We start from the raw sequence: 18,560 nt of genomic DNA on the forward strand, positions 1-18,560 counted from the left end.
TTGTTATGGGTCTATTTAGTTGTTCTACCTCTTTTTGTGTTAGTTTAGGTAGGTAGCCTATTTCTAGGAATTCATGCATTTCTTCTAGGTTTTCAAATTTCTTTGAGTATAGTTTTTCCTAGTAATCTGATATGATAATTTTAATTTCAGTTGGGTCTGTTCTAATGTCACCCATCTCATTTCTTATTTCGGTTATCTGCTTCCTCTCCTGTTTTTCTTTTGTCAGTTTGGCCAGTGGTTTAACAATTTTGTTGAGTTTTTCAAAAAAACAGCTTTTGGCCTTGTTAATTCTTTTGATTGTTTTTCTGTTTTCTATTTCATTTAGTTCAGCTCTAATTTTTATTATTTGTTTTCTTCTGGTGCCTGTGGGTTTCTTTTGTTGCTCTCTTTCTATTTGTTCAAGTTGTAGGGATAATTCTTTGATTTTGGCCCTTTCTTCTTTTTGGATGTGTGGATTTATTGATATAAATTGACCTCTGAGCACCGCTTTTGCTGTGTCCCAAAGGTTCTGATAGGAGGTGTTTTCAGTCTCATTGGATTCTATGAATTTCTTTATTCCATCCTTAATGTCTTTTATAATCCAGTCCTTTTGAGCAGGGTATTGTTCAGTTTCCAAGTGTTTGATTTCTTTTCCCGTTTTTGATTTCCACTTTTATGGCCTTATGTTCAGAGAAGATACTTTGTAATATTTCAATGTTTTGGATTCTGCTGAGGCTTGCTTTATGACCTAATATGTGGTCTATTCTAGAGAATGTTCCATGGGCACTAGAAAAGAGAGTATACTTGGTTGCGTTGGGTGGAGTGTTCTGTATATGTCTATGAGGTCAATTTGGTTGATTGTGGCATTTAGACCTTCTGTGTCTTTATCGAGCTTCTTTCTGGATGTCCTGTCCTTCACTGAAATTGGGGTGTTGAAGTCTCCTACTATTATTGTGGAGCTATCTCACTTTTCAATGCTGATAGAGTTTGTTTTATGGATCTTGCAGCCCTGTCATTGGGTGCATAAATATTTAATATGGTTATATCTTCTTGGTGTATTGCCCCTTTAATCATTATATAGTGTCCTTCCTTATCCTTTCTGATGGATTTAACTTTAAAGTCAATTTTGTCAGAAATTAATATTGCCACTCCTGCTCTTTTTTGATTGTTGTTTGCTTGATATATTTTTTTACATCCTTTCAGTTTTAGTTTGTTTGTGTGTCTAAGTCTAATGTGTGTCTCTTGTAGGCAGCATATAGACGGACCTTGTTTTTTAATCCATTCTGCCACTCTCTGTCTCTTTATTGGTGCATTTAGTCCATTTACATTCAGGGTAATTATGGATAGGTATGAATTTAGTGCTATCATTTTGATGTCTTTTTTTGTGTGTTGACAGTTTCTTTTTCCCCCTTGATTTTATGTGCTGAGTAGATTTTCTTTATATATTGTCCTGTCCTCATATTTGTTGTTGTTGATTTTGTTTCTGCTGAGTCTGTATTTTTCCCTCCTATTTTATTTTGATCAGTAGAATAATTTGACTCCTTTGTTGTTACCTTATTATTTACCCCTATTTTTCTAAATTTGAAACTAACTTTTATTTCTTTGTATCACCGTATCTTCCTCTCCATATGGAAGGTGTATGATTACATTTCTTGTCCCTTTTTATTATTTTAATGTTGTCTTCTTTTATATAATAACATCACTGTTACCCTGTTTGTGCTTTTTTTTTTTTTTTCATAATCTTGCTTTGTTTTTTTTGTTGTTGTTGTTTTTTTGGATTTCCCAGTCTGGGTTGACTTCTGGTTGTCCTGCCCAATGTTCTAGTCTTGGGTTGATACCTGATATTATTGATTTTCTAACCAAAGAACTCCCTTGAGTATTTCTTGTAGTTTTGGTTGGGTTTTACAAATTTCCTAAACTTGTGTTTATCTGGAAATGTCTTAATTTCGCCTTCATATTTAAGAGACAGTTTTCCTGGATATATGATTCTTGGCAGGCAATTTTTTTCCTTCAATTTTTTTAAATATGTCATCCCATTGCCTTGTTGCCTGCATGGTTTCTGCAGAGTAGTCCGAGCTTATTCTTATTGGCTCTCCTTTGTAGGTGACTTTTTGTTTACCCCTTGCAGCTCTTATAATTCTCTCTTTATCTTTGGCTTTGGCAAGTTTGATTATAATATGTCTTGGTGACTTTACATTAACATCTACCTCACGTGGAGTTTGATGAGCATCTTGGATAGATATCTTCTCATCTTTTACCATATCAAGGAAGTTTTCTGCCAACAAACCCTCAACAATTTTCTCTGTATTTTCTGTTATCCCTCCCTGTTCTGGTACTCCTTGATAGAATCCCACATGATTCTTAAGGTTTCTTCATTTTTGTAATTCTTTTATCAGATTTTTCTTCAAATATATTAGTGCCAAGTGATTTATCTTGGAGTTCAAAAATTCTGGCTTCTACTTGCTCAGTTCTGCTCCTTTGACTTTCTATTGAGTTATCTAATTCTGTAAGTTTATTGTTAATATTCTGAATTTCTGATTGCTGTCTGTCTATGGATTTTTCCAGCTTATTAAACTTTTCATTATGTTCCTGAATAATCTTCCTAGTTTCCTCAGCTGCTTTATCTGTGTGTTCCTTGGCTTGTTCTGCGTATTGCCTCATTTCCTTCCTGATGCTTGAAGGGTTCTGTATATAAAACTTCTGTATTCTGCATCTGGTAATTCCAGGAAAGCATTTTCATCTAGAAGACTCCTGGATTCTCTGTTTTGAGAGCCTGTTGAGGTGATCATGGTCAGTTTCTTTATGTGACTTGACATTGACTGTTGTCTCCGAGACATCTATAAGTTATTGCATTAGTTTATGCTTGCTTACTGTGTCATAGCTGCTTGCTTTGTTTTGTTATGGTGTACCCCTATGGGTTTCATGAGTGAGCTAGCTTGATTATTTCTGCCTTTGGAGCTCTGGTGTCCTGTCCTCAGCTGGCTAGAGCTGTTATCAGGTATATCAGTCTAGGAGTCCATTCAGTTCTCTTGTATGAATTCAGCTCAGGTTTCCAGGTAGCTGATATCAAGTGTGTGGTACAGGCTCAGTCCTACTGTCTCAGAGGGGCAGGGGTGATTGGCATATATACCGGTATCTGATTGCAGCAGGGGGTCAAGCTCTGAACAAGGCAGGGGGCTGAGAACCGACCCCCATGTGTCTCTAAGGAAAACGCGTCTCTGTTCCCTAGAGCATGCTAGTGGGTGGGTTCTGCAGAGGGACCATAGGCACCCAAAGTTTTTGGTTGTAAGGACTGGGAGGTACCAGTTATCCTTGGACCCCTTTCTCAGGTGGCTGTGTGACCTGAGTGGCGCTACCAGTCCTTAGGTCCCTGATGTGGGTAGGCGAGGACCTTTTTTAATAGGGAAAGCAATATCAAACATCAAACACCCACCTCTCCACCACACAGCTGAAATGGTTGGAGTTTGCCAACAATGCCTATTCTCCCAAAATAGGCCCACACAGGTCCATGCAGAAGGGTGCTCAAGGTTCATGGACAGTTTATGCCTGGACAGGCGCCACTTCTGTCCTGGGCTCTCCCAGTTAGTGGAGCTAGCAAATTATCTTTTCCCTCCAGTTGCAATTTTTTTCCTTCCCCAAGGCCGGAAGGATGGCTCTGGGTGCTCACCAGGGTCTATCTCAGGCCCAGGGATTCAGCCGCTGAAGCTGGCTTGGGAGTGGCGGGGGGGTGCTGTAAAATATACGCAAGCACTTAGTTTTTTCCAAGAGCGCCGTTCTCCTCAGGTTCCAGAGGTGTGAGTAGCCTGTGTGGCTGGCTGCTTCTCCCAGAGAAAACTGAGGCAGAACACTAGTACCAGCCCACCACTGCCACTCTGGGAATGGTGCCTGAGGGCTCCCCGCAATTCAGGGCCGGTAACTCCTCTCCACTTCTGAATGGCCTCTTCCTCCCCCAGCCCCTCAGTTCATTGTCTAAGCTTGCCTTTGATGCTTAGGGCTCCCAGCTTGTCACAAATATACTCGTTTCACTTGTTTTTTCGGTTCTTTGTTGTAAAGAGGGCTTGATGAAAGCATCTGTCTATTCCTCCATCTTGGCTCCACCACAGTGAAGTACTATTGAAGAAGAAGAATAAAGTAGGAGAACTCGTACTACCTGACCTCAGAACCTACTAGACAGCTAGGATAGACAAAAAAAAAAAAAAAATTTTTTTTTTTTTTTTTTTTGTCTATCCTAAACAGCCTGGTATTTGTACAACAACATATAGATTGACCAATGGAACAGAATTGAGAACCCAGATGTAAATCCATGCACCTACCGTGAACTGATCTTCAACAAGGGCCCAAAGTCCACCACATGTGGGAAAGACAGACATTTTAACAAGCAATGCTGGCAAAATGGATGTCCATCCACAAAAAAAGAAGACCTATACCTCATACCATACGTAAAAACTAATTAAAAATTGATCAAAGACCTAAATGTAATACCAAAAACTGTAAAGATCATAGAAGAAAAAAATAGGGCCAACACTAGAGGCCCTCATACACGGTATTGACAAGATACAAACTATAACTAATGACGTGCAAACTCCAGAGGATAAACTAGATAACTGGGATCTTATAAAAATTAAACACTTACGCTCATCAAAAGACTTCAGCAAAAGATTAAAGAGAACCTACAGACTGGGAAAAAAATTTTCACTATGACAAATCTGACAAAGGTCTGACCTCTAAAATCTACAGGAAAATCCAACACCTCTACACAAAAAGAAAAATAATTCAATTAAAAAAAGGGCAAGGAAATGAACAGAACTTTAACCAAAGAAGACATTCAAGTGGCATACGGACACATGAGGAAATGTTCACAATCACTAGCCATTAGAGAAATACAAATCAAAACCACTATGAGATACTATCTCACCCAGGCATTGCTGGCACAAAAAAAAAAGAAAGTAACAAATGTTGGAGAGGCGGCAGGGAGATTGGAACTCTTATGCACTGCTGGTGGGAATGCAAAATGGTACAGCCATTTTGGAAAATGATATGGCACATCCTTAGATAGCTAGAAATGGAAATACCATATGCTCCAGCCATTCCATTCCTTGGAATACATCCTAGAGAAATAAGAACTGTCACACACAAATAGACATATGCACACCCATGTACATTGCAGCATTGTTCACAATAGCAAAAAGATGGAAACAACCTAGATGCCCATCAACAGATGAATGGATAAACAAACTATGTACATATACACAATGGAGTACTACACAATGATAAAGAACAATAATGAATCTGGAAAACATCTCACAACGTGGATGAATCTGGAGGGCATTATGCTGAGTGAAATAAGTTAATCACAAAAGGGCAGTTATTATATTGAGACCAGTACTATAAACATTTATGAAAAGGTTTACACACTAAAAGAAAAAATCTTCGATGGTTACAAGGGAGGGGAGGCGTGGGATGGAAAATCAGTAAATAGACTGTAGATAAGTGTTAACTCGGGTGAAGAGTAAGACAGTATGCAATACTGGGGAAGCTAACACAACTTGTCCAAAGCAAGGTCATGGAAGCTCCATAGACACTTCTAAATTCCCTGAGGGAACAAATTATTGGGCTGAGGGCTGTGGGGACCATGTTCTCAGGGAACATCTAGCTCAATTGTCATAACATAGTTTAAAAGAAAATATTCTACATTCTACTTTGGTGAGTAGCACCTGGCATCTTAAAAGCTTGCGATTGGCCATCTAAGGTACTCCACTGGTCTCACCCTGTCTGGAGCAAGGGAGAATGAAGAAAACCAAAAACACATGGGAAAGATTAGTCCAAATGACTGATGGACCACAAGTACTACAGTCTCCACCAGGCTGAATCCAGCACAACTAGATGGTGCCTGGCTACTACCACCAACTGGTTTGACAAGGATCACAATAGAGGGTCATGGACAGAGCTGTAGATAAATGTAGAACAAAATTCTAACTTTAAAAAAAAATAAACACACCTACCGGTCTGACAGAGACTTGAGAAACCCCAAGAGTATGGCTCCCAGAAATCCTTTTAGCTCAGTAATGAAGTCATTCCCAAGGTTCACCCTTCAGCCAAAGATTAGACATGCCCAGAAAACAAAACAAGACTAAAGGGACACACTGACCCAGGGGCAAGAACTAGAAGGCAGGCAGGAGGGACAGAAAATCTGGTAATGCAGAACCCAAGGTCCAGAAGGGAAAAATGTTGACATGTTGTGGAGTTGGTAACCAATGTCAAAAACAACAAATGTACTAATTGTTTAATGAGAAGCTAGTTTGCTCTGTAAGCCTTCATCTAAAATACAATAAAAAATAAAATTGAAGAAGCTTACAGTCTTTTTCATCAAATCATGAGGTAATGGGTTTATTATTGATTACCCTTTTCTACAGACAGGTAAATTTACAACTCTCCAGAGCAGCTTCTGGTGAAAGAAACAAGTCGATATTTAGCAGTTTGGGTCAGGCTTTTTTACGGTTAATTTTTGGTTTCCCGGGTAAGAAAAAAACCCTTAAAATCAAAGTAAGATGTCTGTTATTAATTTTTTATACACCAAGGGAAACTTCAAGATGAGAAAGTGAATCCACACCTCTATCCAAAGAAATTCACTAAGGAATCTTATTAGGCAGTTGACACTTGTGGTGATAGTAAGGAATTAAAGTAGTAAGATGAAAGGATAGGAAGAATTTTTTTTCTTAATGGGACTGAAGTTAAAATTCCCCAAGGCTACTTCTTCCTATTGCAGGTGTGAAAAACTATCCTGTTTATTCTTACAACAAGTCTTCTCATTACCTAGGCAACATGGTCTCTCAGGACTTTTATGCCTAGAGATCTGTGGCTCATAAAAGGGCAGGCAGAATTTCAGGAAGGAAAAAAGCAGGTTTTGAAGATGAAAAGCTAATGCTGCAATCCCAACATCGTTTCCCACTTTGAATATTTTTCTATGTGTAATCACTTGAGTCTACACCTGAAAAGTGAAATTTTTTCTTACCTATTTTTATTTTTTCTATGAATCTGAAAACTCTATCAGGTAGGAAACTGAAATAGGAGACAGGCTACACAGTTGTCCATATTTTCTGTTAGTGAGTGACCTGTGCTTGCTAGTATTAAAGACAAATGCCCAACATTGAAAGCAGATAGCCTATTTTATAAATGAATTGTGGTTGTGGATTATGAAGGCACTTTACTGCCCACATATTTGTTGCCATTCATCACTCTCAGTTCAACATGCCTCCAAAGCAAAGTCAGTAATCTCTATATGTTAAAATTTCAGTGAAAGAAATCATTTAGAACCGAGGAGTCTAATTTCTTTCTTCTTTTTTTATATATGTATATATAATATTGCTTTGTGGGCCAGAGAATCCAAAATGATTTTGGCCATGTCAAAATTTTTTAAACAAATATTTTAAACAGCAATGGTCAAATTTTTTAAAATACACAAAATATACATAGCTATCGAAAAAAGTTACACTGAATGATTTGAAGGCAGCCCTTCATGAAGGTCTTGTAGAGACTAATTTCTCAAAATTGCTCCCACATAGTAAAAACCCAGAACCTCATTTGCTCCCTAAAAGTGTTCCCTAATTCATTCACTTTTTCACTCTTGCTCACCTTAGATCACTTTCACCTACAATCAGTGGCCTCTCCAACCTTAAATGAGTCTGGGTACTGGGTTTTATAGGAAACTACCCAATCTGCATCTTCCTTACAGTTCTTACACTTCTCTCAGTGCCTCCCATTCTTATAAATTTCTATCACATCTTTGCTTCACCCCCCCCCTTCCTGAGCAAAAGCTAATCTACTACATCTGAAAACGAAAGGAACAAAGAGGAAGCTATTTCACAAAAGTATGTCTGCATTTGTCAGTGTACCTAAAAGAGACAGTTTAAGAGCTGGACTACTAACCAAAAGGTTTAAACCCACCCAGAGGCACCTTGGAATTAAGGCCTGGTGATCTACTTCCAAAGGGAGGCCTAGAAAGGGTAACAAGGACCGAGGGGCAATCTCTAAGTTATGCCCTTCCCAATTTCAAGATGAATTGACGTTGATGGCTGTGATGCATCAGCAGAATGCCTTTCCCCTTTTTGTCCAGCTGCCTCAGTCAGGTGCCTTTCATATTTGTGGCACCTCAGATGCCATTGCATGCCTCGTCTGGTACCCTCTTGGACTTGCATCTGAGGGCCAATGTCCTGCTTGAACTCCCCTTCCTCACTATGTCTGGGCTTCCGATCTGGAGTAGATCCACTCTGCACAAATAAGGATGCCATTAGTTGGAATCGATGCAAGGCAACTAAAACAAAAACAACTTTTCAAATAATGGAAGAAAAAAAGATTAAAATGTTTCGATGCCTTTCGGTAAACGGTCCGAGTTTAAACCTTCTTGAAATTAATTTATTTACAATTTTATCAAGCGTTTTAATAGTCATTGAAGAAAACACTATCATTTCAATTCTGTGAGTGGAATGAAAATTAATGTGTTTCTTTAGTAGAAAACAGAATTTTTTTTTTGATGGAAAGGGCAAAAAAGACAAAACATGTTTTTTGAATGAGAACTGGAAATTTGTGGGGACTTTGGAAAGAAATGATATGCAGTAGATAGCCTTTTGGGATGATGGAAGATAACGTGACTGCCAGTGTCAGATGAATGGAGCTAGAAGTAAACATGATGAAATTGACTTGAGGCAGAATATTCCTTAATATCTGAAGAGTGATGTCATTGCAGGCAAGATAAGAATAGGATTTAAGGAAATGGATCACAAGAGAAGATAGGACTTCGAGAGGACTGAAGCCATAGATACTTTGAGAACAGGTCAGTACTGGGTGATCTAAGGGAGGAACTGATGAGTCAATTGGAGGAAGAACTTCATTTACTCAGGGACACAGGGATAAGGTAAAGAAAGACAAGTCCCAGAGCAACTAGAAAATGGAAGCACTATGCCATTTGTGGAGCCCTGTTAGTACAGTGGTTGAAAGCTCTGGCTGCTAAACAAAAGGTTGGCAGTTCAAATCCACCAGTTGCTCCTTGGGAACCTTATAAGGCAGTTCTACTCTGTCCTATAAAGTTGATATGAGTTAGAATCCTTAAGTCCTATTTTCTTCTACGAAGTCAGTGGGTGAGTTCAAACCACCAATATTTCCATTAGTAGTGGAGCACAAACCGTTTGCACCACCCAGGATCCTTCCAAACAACCATATTCTTTCTCAAGACATTTTTGTCTTGGAGAGAAAATCCTGGGCTGAGAGGATTCTTTTCCTTATTAGAGATAAACCCAAAAAAACCACCCACTGCCGTCGAGTCGATTCTGACTCATAGCGACCCTATAGTGCTCCATATATTATTTTACCTTTTCTTTTAAGAGATGCTGAATCAAACCTCAGTCACTGAATTTCTCCTCCTGGGAGTGACAGACATCCAAGAACTGTAGCCTGTTCTCTTTGTCATTTTCCTCACCATCCACTTTGTCATTGTGGCTGGGAATGGAGCTATCCTGATGATTGTCATCTCTGATCCAGGACTCCATTCACCTATGTATTTCTTCCTGGGAAACCTCTCATGTCTAGATATCTCCTACTCCATGGTGACACTGTCAAAGATGCTAGAAAACTTCCTCTCTATACACAAAGCAATTTCTTTTGTGGGATGTATAAGCCAGCTTCATTTCTCTCACTTCCTGCGCAGCACAGAGGCCATGTTGCTGGCTGTGATGGCCTTGGACCGCTTCGTGGTTGTCTGCAAACCACTTCGTTACAATGTCATCATGAATCATCAGCGCTGTACCCAGATGGCTAGCACAATCGGGGTCATTGGGTTTTTCCATGCCCTGCTGCATTCCATAATGACCTCTCACTTGAACTTCTGTGGCTCCAACCAAATCCATCACTTCTTCTGTGATATTAAGCCTTTGCTGGAGTTGGCATGTGGGAACACTGACCTCAACCAGTGGCTGCTCAATACCATCACAGGGACCATTGCCATGGGTTCATTTCTTCTCACAATTCTCTCCTATTTCTATATTATCACATGCCCCTTCTTCAAGGCCTATTCATGCGGGATGCTTCACAGAGCATTGTCCACCTGTGCCTCCCATTTCATGGTAGTCATTCTTTTCTGTGCTCCTGTTGTCTATATTTGTCCTGCCTCAGACAGCTTCATGGACCAGGACCGGGTCATTGCCATCATGTACACTGTGGTCACTCTTGTACTAAATCCATTAATCCACACTTTGAAGAACAGGGAAGTGAAAAGGCTTTGATCAGGGTGATCAGAAGGAAGCTATGACTTGAAGGATCTAGAGAACTCTTCTGAGGCATAAATAAGCAGGCATGAGAAAGTTGAGATTTGAAATTGTACTGCTTCTCAAATTGTTTAGAATATGTATGAAACTGAGAACTGAATAAAAGAAATATGAATCGTGAAGTCCGATCTAGTAGGTAGGTAGTATAAAAGAAACTTAAAGAAGTTGGACACTAGCCATTCAACCCTCATGCTGAATTGGTCTTTGGGATATCAGCTGATGTAATTGACTTATTGTATATTCTGATGTGTTCTGATGTGAAATCAGGTGTAGAAATATGACTATATTACCCAAGTATTGGGTGTATGGACAATATTCAGGCTTCTTTATGTGATCCATTTAGGTTAACACATTTCAATGTGAACAATGAAATTATTATGCTTTTCAATTTTGAGGATTTTAATTTAGGACCATGATTGTTTAATTGTAAAGCAAATGCTAATTCACATATGAGTAAAAATTCTTAAGAGGTATGTCATGATTTCTTATTTGCCAGACAGGAAGGCAAATAAGTAATTAAAACAAATGAACTGTAATCACTAATTAACAGAAATAAAATAACTAATGGCTCATTTAAAGAGTTCTGGCACATCTATCGCCAGAGTGAACTGGCCAAGCTATCAATGATTCCTGTGAAATATAGTTAAAAGTGGAGTTAGGTTGAAAGAAAAACTCAAAAATCCCTTACCATCTCATTAGTGTGTTATATTCTCCTTGGCATTTGGTGACAGAAAATGACGATTTTCAAAACCCTTCCTACTTTTTTTATTTGTTTTTCTATTTCTATCCCCATTTTTGACAGATTCTAATATGATGTAATACACATGAAATATGAATAATCCATCAAAGTTTTCATTTGTTTTTCTTTCTTGGAACAAACTTCATCCTAACTGAAAATGTTGAAGTCATAGTTGCTGAGGTATTTCTGGAGTTAATAGACAAAAGGTAATATGTTCCCCAATTTCTAAGTACCTAGAAGTACCTGCTGTCCCTGAAAGAATGAGGGGTGCCAGTATTTATAACTATTTAGACAGACAACACTACAAAAAAATCTTGAACTGGTGAACTGACTATTCACAGTCTCGACATCCACTTTTGCAAACCCCAAAAATTTGACTCTGACCTCTGCCCTCTGCTTTTTCTAGCTTCAATTCCACCTACTTTGGTCTTTCAATTCTATTTTTGTTGATGAGAAGAAGTTTGTGTTGAGAAGGCACTTTCCCCTCTGAACTGCCTCAAAGTAGCGGTAATACATCATTTCTGCTAGCATTTTTCTTGGTGAGAATTTGTCAGATGACATAATCTGCGTAGAGACTGGGAACTATAGAGAATCTCATGGGGGTCTGATTATATATTGCTGCCTAACAAACTAGTACTCCAAAGTTTAGTGGCTTAAAGGCTTTTATTTAATTAAATTGTACGATTCTATGGGCCAAAATTTGGGAAGAGCACAACCTGGAGGGGTTGACTTTACTTAATCATGTCTGCAGCCTCAGCAGGGATGACTTGAACAGCTGGGTATTGAACAGGTAGGAGCTGACAAAGTCTCTCCTTCTCTCCAGCTTCTCGATGTGGTTAGCACACGATTTTTCAGCAGGGAAGTCTCAGAGCAGATTTTTTGCATGGTGGCTCAGGGGCCAACAGACCAAGGCAAAAGCTTCAAGTTGTCTTAAAGACTAGGTCCAGAAATGGCATCAACATTATCTGTTCCATAATCTATTACTTAAAGCAGTCACAGGCCAACCCAGCTCCAGGGTAAGAGAAAATAGACCCCGCTTGACTCCCTGGATGGTGCAGTCAACACTTTCAACTGCTAACTGCAAGGTTAGAGGTTTGAGTCCACTGAGAGGTACCTCAGAAGAAAGGTCTGGTGATCTACTTCCAAAAAAATTAGCCATTGAAAACCCTGTGGAGGACAATCCTACTCTGAGACACATAGGGTCGACATAAGTCAGAGTCAACTCAATGACAACTGGTTTTTTCTCAACAAGAACAGAATCAAGATTTTGTGAATACCCTTAATCCGACACAGTCCCACCTCCTGCCGCAAATAATTTACATTATCCCCACAAGCAAAATATGCTTACTTCTCCTCCTAGTAATCCTAAAGTTTCATCTCACTATAGCATCAGCTCAAAGTCTAGGTCTTTTCATCTAAATCAGGTGCAGATGGAGCTTCTTATATAAAGTTCCTGAAGTATGGTTCCTTTAGAACTAAGAACTTTCAACTAAAGGATCAAATTATCTGTTCATCACACACTAAATGCACAGTGGTAAGATAGATGTACGATGACTGCACTAGCCAATCTCATTCCATAAAGGGAAAATGGGAGGCACATAACATTCACATAGCAATTTTTCTAATTGGGGACCTTTTTCTAATTCTGTCCTTTACAGTCAAGATGATGAAGTTGAAGCTGATGATGCCAATGAAATTCTCTTTAAAACATATTAGGATTTTATAATCTTATTTAAGTTTGCTAGTGTCACTTTCACAAATTTCTTTGAGAAAGACCCCACTCTGGCTTGGGCGGACTGTCAAGATACTATGGGACAACACCTTTAAATGTCCTAGAAACATTTTTTATCTGTTTGAAAGGGTCTACAAGGCATGTCCTTAAGATTCTTAGAGGCCTTCGAGTCCAGTATAGAGTGTCCAGGAGGCCTACACTTGATAATTTTAGAAGGTATACAAAGCTACCCCTTTATCTCTTTGAAGTTTCAGCCAGGGATTTATAACTGAGTATTCAAGCAAAGGATAGATGGAAACCTACATAGAAGTGGAAAATTTATAATTTGAGTAGGATGTTAGTCGAGATGATCTCTAAAGTTTTTTCCAACTCTAAAATTTTATGTATTTATACTAATATATAAATTATAAACATAGAAACATGCAATCGAAGCTATCTTGGCTTTGTAGTGTTATAAAAAATGGACATTATTACTCTAAGCATGAACTTATTTTGCAATGAACATACTGACGAAGGGATATAACTCCTTTTTAATTGGGTATTCTTGGATCTAAACAACAAATTACAATACTTTTCAACATTTTTGTCCAATGAACAAAATAAACTAAAATTTCCAGTAACTAGATGTGATCATTACCTCAACTCGACCGAAAAACACGTCACAGGAAACTCCAAGTAATTGCAAGTTTTGGTCCTAGAGTATTTACAAGGAGCCCCAAATGCCCAGAGCACACAGGGACTTCTCTGCTTACGTCAGAGGAACAACAAAGCCTAACCTTCAGTGGCCAAAGGAAGATTAATATGACCTTATTTTTCTTCTCCCCACAGACAAGATTTTACAGGGAGTGGGTGAAATACAGAAATCTGAGCCTCCGCTTAGTGGAAGCTACTCACATTGACAACTGCTCCCTAAGTTTAGGGTGGCGGATCCTGGATGTGCTTTGGTGAGTTTATTTTTGGACTCTAAAAGGGGAGATTATTCTGTACAATAGAAGGCCAATGAGTTACAGAGTTTGAGTGGATGTGATAAAGCCAGACATTGTTATTTAACCCATAAAAGCTGAAATTAAAAAGTTATCAAATGTAAATTGTTTCAATGAAAATTAGGAATCCAAATGAGAAAGCTGTAAACTATTTACATTACAGGAACCTTGAGTGGAGTGTAACTCTCATTTCCCCAGCAATGCTTTCCTTTGTGTAACTATTGAAGAAGACACTTGGGATGACAAAACTTGGTATTTCTTGTATTATTATTTATTGACCTTAAGAGTGGTTTATAAGAGATGTGAGTTCTTTCCCATACCAGAGATCACAGATAAATTGCTCAAAAAAGGTAGAAAAATGAAAAAAAAGGATAGATCAAAATATTATAATGTCAGAAAAATAACCATACTTTCCCTCTGTGCAAAATAAGGATTAAAAAAAAGACCTCATTGATAAAGACTTTAAGAGTATAAGAATTGTAAGAAGCATGTAAGAGCATATTTTCTATCTCAACCAGTTATCCAGTGGTCTTCTCTATTTTAGGAAGAAATCCTGATGTAAATAAAACACAAGAAAATCCTGGAATGATCAAATAGGGTCGTTTGGGGGTAAAACAGAAAATATTCCCATATACATTGAATGAAGTCCATTCTGCTGGGTTACATGACAGAAAAATCAGCAACATTCTCCCAGCAACATAGAAATGGAACCTTCCAGAGTCCCTGAAAACATTACCAAGGGAGTTACTATTGCAAGAGAAACTAAGTGAGTATTCTGACTCAGGGCACCCACACATGTTTCAGAGTAAAACTGCATTACACAGGATTTTCAATGACTGTGACCTTTCAAATGTAGATCACTTTCTTCCAAAGCACCTCTTGCTGGATTCAAATCTGCAACTTTGGTTAGATCATTTAACCATTTTGTGCCACCCAGGGATTCCTAAATGTGCCATTAGAATCTCTAGAAGCATGAAGTATTCCAGCACTTAAAATTTACACCTCCCAAGAACTCCTAAATGTGTGGTTAGAATCTCTAGAAGCAAGAAGTGTCATCCTCAATGTCTGATCAATGTCTACATGGACACACATACACTATAAGGCTGAGTCAATTTTCATATAAGTTTAAACTAGATGTGTGCTGGTGACTACCTCATCTGGTCTAGGTGCCCTCTATCAATCTCGGACTTAAACAATTCATAGTATAATTACATAGTACATTACAAGGCACAAAAACGTCCATCATTTTGAGCTACGTAATCTATTGTACGCACATCTCTGGACTTAGTGCTATCCAGAGATAATAAACTTTTAAACCATCTAGAAATAATTGTCATATGCTATATTCCTTTATTTTTTTTATATTCCTTTAGACTCTTCATTATTTATTCATATATATTTGCATACAATGTATATAGTCTACAGTATTTTATTTAAACCAACATAGTGTCCAGTATCCCATTTCATAATCATATTTTTCAAAGCCATTTAAATATCAGTAGGTAAACAATTAAAAAAAAAATTTTTAAACGATTAATTGGATAAAACTTGAACATTATAAGATCTGTCCATTTTTTTACTACTGTAATAATTCCAAATAAACATATTTTTCTTAACACCCTTTATTCACATGATTTAATTAAAATATTTAGCATAAATTTAATTGGTTTAAAGTACAGACTGTCTTAACACTCCTGTTCAGTGAGTTGTTGTTTCTAGGAAGTATACATAAATTTGACCATTCTAGCTTCATGCTTTACATTTTGTCTTGCTTCATACTCAATGGCTCTAAGCATTTTATTTTTGAATCTTTGAAAATTTAATTAGGGCAAATACTATCTCATTGTCACTTTAAGCATTATTTAATTCAGTTATGGTAAATATTGTTTCATGTGTTTATTGGCCATTTTGCTTTCTTTTTAAGACTACACTGGGAAAGGTCTGGCCTGCCATTTTCCTGGTAGAAACTTAGAATTTTTCAGGTCGATTTATATGATATTATATGTTAAGGGTAATGATTTTTGATTATCACAATAGTTGGATAGATACTATCAGCATACAATGTTCTCTTAGTTTTATCTATTTTTCCAATAAATGTTCAGAAAAAAATAAGAATTTGTTCTGTCAAACATGAAACAAAATTATAAAACTGCAGTAACAGAACCAGTGCAGTGGTGGGGTATTTGAATTGACAGGATTAATGGAAAGAATAGGGCTTCAGAAACTACTTAATAAATCCATATGTCTGTGAACTGAATGAAACTTTTAATGTATATAAAATTTTGTTGGTATATATGTTCCAATAGCAAAATTATATATATTTTCCTTCCCTTTACTTGAAATGGGTGACATGAAAATTTATAATCTAATTTATCCAATCCTCCTTAGGACTGAGTCAACATCATTTAAAATCATTGAGCATAATTGTTAGTATCTGAAGCTACTTCACACTAACAACGATGAACTGGCTATCCTGACTTCATGCCTTAACTTCACTGAATAAGTGGCTTCTACCTTTAAATAATAATTTTTTTTTTCCTATGGGTGCCCATCTTGTCTTACAGCCAGTATCGCTTTTGGAAATAAAGAATATGGCTAATTTCACTACAATGAGTGGGTTTTTTCTCATGAGTTTCTCTGGCAATCCTGAGATAGAAATCTTAAATGCTTTTTTGTTTTTAGTCTTATACTTAGGGGCTTTAACTGGTAATATTCTCATTATCACTGCGACTTCCATGGACAATAGTCTCTACTTACCTGTGTATTTCTTCCTGAAACATCTCTCCTTTTTGGATCTATGCTATATTTCTGTGACTGTACCAAGGTCCATTTGCAACTCTTTCATGCATAGCGGCAATATTTCCCTCTGGGAGTGCATACTGCAGTGTTTTGCATTCACTGTCTGTGGTTCTTCTGAGATGGCCATGCTCACAGTGATGTCCTATGACCGCTACGTGGCCATCTGCCTTCCACTGCGCTATGAAATCATCATGGATGTCAGCATCTGTGTTCATGGAGTTTTAGCTGTCTGGATAAGTGGAGTCATCTCTGGAGTCATGCATACAGCTGCTACTTTCTCTATCCACTTCTGTGGTGTAAATATCATTCACCAGTTCTTCTGCAATGTCCCCCAGCTCCGGAAACTCTCTTGTTCCAATGACTATGTCAGTGAGCTTGGGGTCACTGGCTTCCTGTCCTTGGTGGCCTTTCTTTGTTTCATCTCTATTGGCCTCTCCTACCCCCCCCCCCCCCATATTCTCTACTGTGCTGAGGATTCCATCTGCTAAAGGCAGAGCCAAAGCTTTCTCTACTTGCCTCCCCAACCTAGGTGTTGTCATATTATTTATCTCTACTGGAGCTTTGGAGTTTCTAAACCCACCTTCTAACTCTCTGACTGTGCTAGACTTTTTCCTCACTGTTTTTTATACTGTTGTGCCCTCAACACTCAAGCCAGAGATCTATAGCCTGAGGAATAAAGCCATGAATGTAGCTTTAAGAAAGGTTTTAAAAGAAAGAGCATCCTACCTGTTTTGCTGAAACAAATCTATTAATTCCTGGTTGGGAGACAAATTCAAAATACATTCGAAAACATAACAAAGCCAATCAAGAAATTAAAGCAAATAAAGAACTCATAATAGGGAAAGTTATTATATAAATGAACTGTCATTGAGCAATAAAAACATTGAAACATAGAACAGAATTACAAGTGAGTTACTCATGTTAATACAGTAGATTTAAATTTTGCCCTACAAAGCCAGGTGTAGAAAAATGTAAATTTCTTTAATTTTACAGACTCCAACTTAATTTCCCTTCCCTACCCCTTTTTATCACGGTGACAGAAAACTCAGTCAATTTAAGATTCCTTCCTCATTTTTCCTGAGTTGCACTGCAGTTTGGGGTATTACATAGTATACAAGCATTGAGGAGTCACCTGGCTCAATGTCCTCTGGGAATTTAGGGGTCTACTAAGATTCTATTAAGTTTTCACTCTGCAAGGGAAACACACTCAGTGCTTCAATCAGACAAAGGTCACCCTTGAAAAGTCTCATTATATCATTTACATTGTTTACTCGGGGGCAATGAATTACTTTGTCACTTGTATGGATGATTTAACTAATATAACAATCTGAAAGAGACTCTGAAATATATGCTTTTCAATAGTAAAATGAATGAAAGAAAAAATACAAACAATATTTTAAAAAATAATATGCTGGGAAAAAGAAAAGGTGTATTTGAAAAATAAGCAAAACATTATATAAGTATAATGTATAATGATTGAAATCTAAAACTCCACAGATGGATTAAGCAGCAGACAAAACACAAAGCAAACCAGAATTAGTAAATTAAAAGATAAATCAAAGTTTTTTCTGGCAGAATGAATAAAAATAAATGAAGTTATTTTAAAAAGCATAAAAAATATATTTCAGTCCCAAAATGAAAAAGAGGGTGCAAAATTTATCTAATAATAGTTCCAGAAAGATCTATTCCTCTATTTGTCCATTTTTTAAGGGAATGGGTGACAGACAATATTCAGAGAAATAACTTCAAGACTTTTTACAGAATTAATAAATACACAGGTCTTCAGGTTTGAGAAGCACAACAAAAATTGGTCAGTATAAGTAAAATGAATTCACATGTAGTTATATAATACTGAAATTATAGAATAACAGAATTTTTTAAAATCTCAATATAGAAAGAGATTTAAAAATAATGTTACTGTTATATTCTAGAAGGTTTCTTGTTTTACTTTTCACATTTAACTCTCTAATCCATAGAAAATAATTTTTGTGTATGCAGTGAGACAGGTGTCA

General features: G+C 37.4%; 1 protein-coding gene and 2 pseudogenes across 1 annotated transcript in view; 2 read left to right on the top strand and 1 right to left on the bottom strand.

Moving 5' to 3' along the window:
- Nucleotides 1-18,560, bottom strand: part of LOC126075492 (olfactory receptor 5V1-like) — a 218,902-nt gene that overhangs the window by 130,774 nt on the left and 69,568 nt on the right. The window lies entirely within an intron of this gene.
- On the top strand, nt 9,360-10,279 carry LOC126066135 (olfactory receptor 12D2-like; annotated as a pseudogene).
- On the top strand, nt 16,341-17,286 carry LOC126066234 (olfactory receptor 14J1-like; annotated as a pseudogene).

The sequence above is a fragment of the Elephas maximus genome, chromosome 1 (genome assembly GCF_024166365.1).
Source record: "Elephas maximus indicus isolate mEleMax1 chromosome 1, mEleMax1 primary haplotype, whole genome shotgun sequence".
NCBI classification, from domain to species: Eukaryota; Metazoa; Chordata; class Mammalia; order Proboscidea; family Elephantidae; genus Elephas; species Elephas maximus.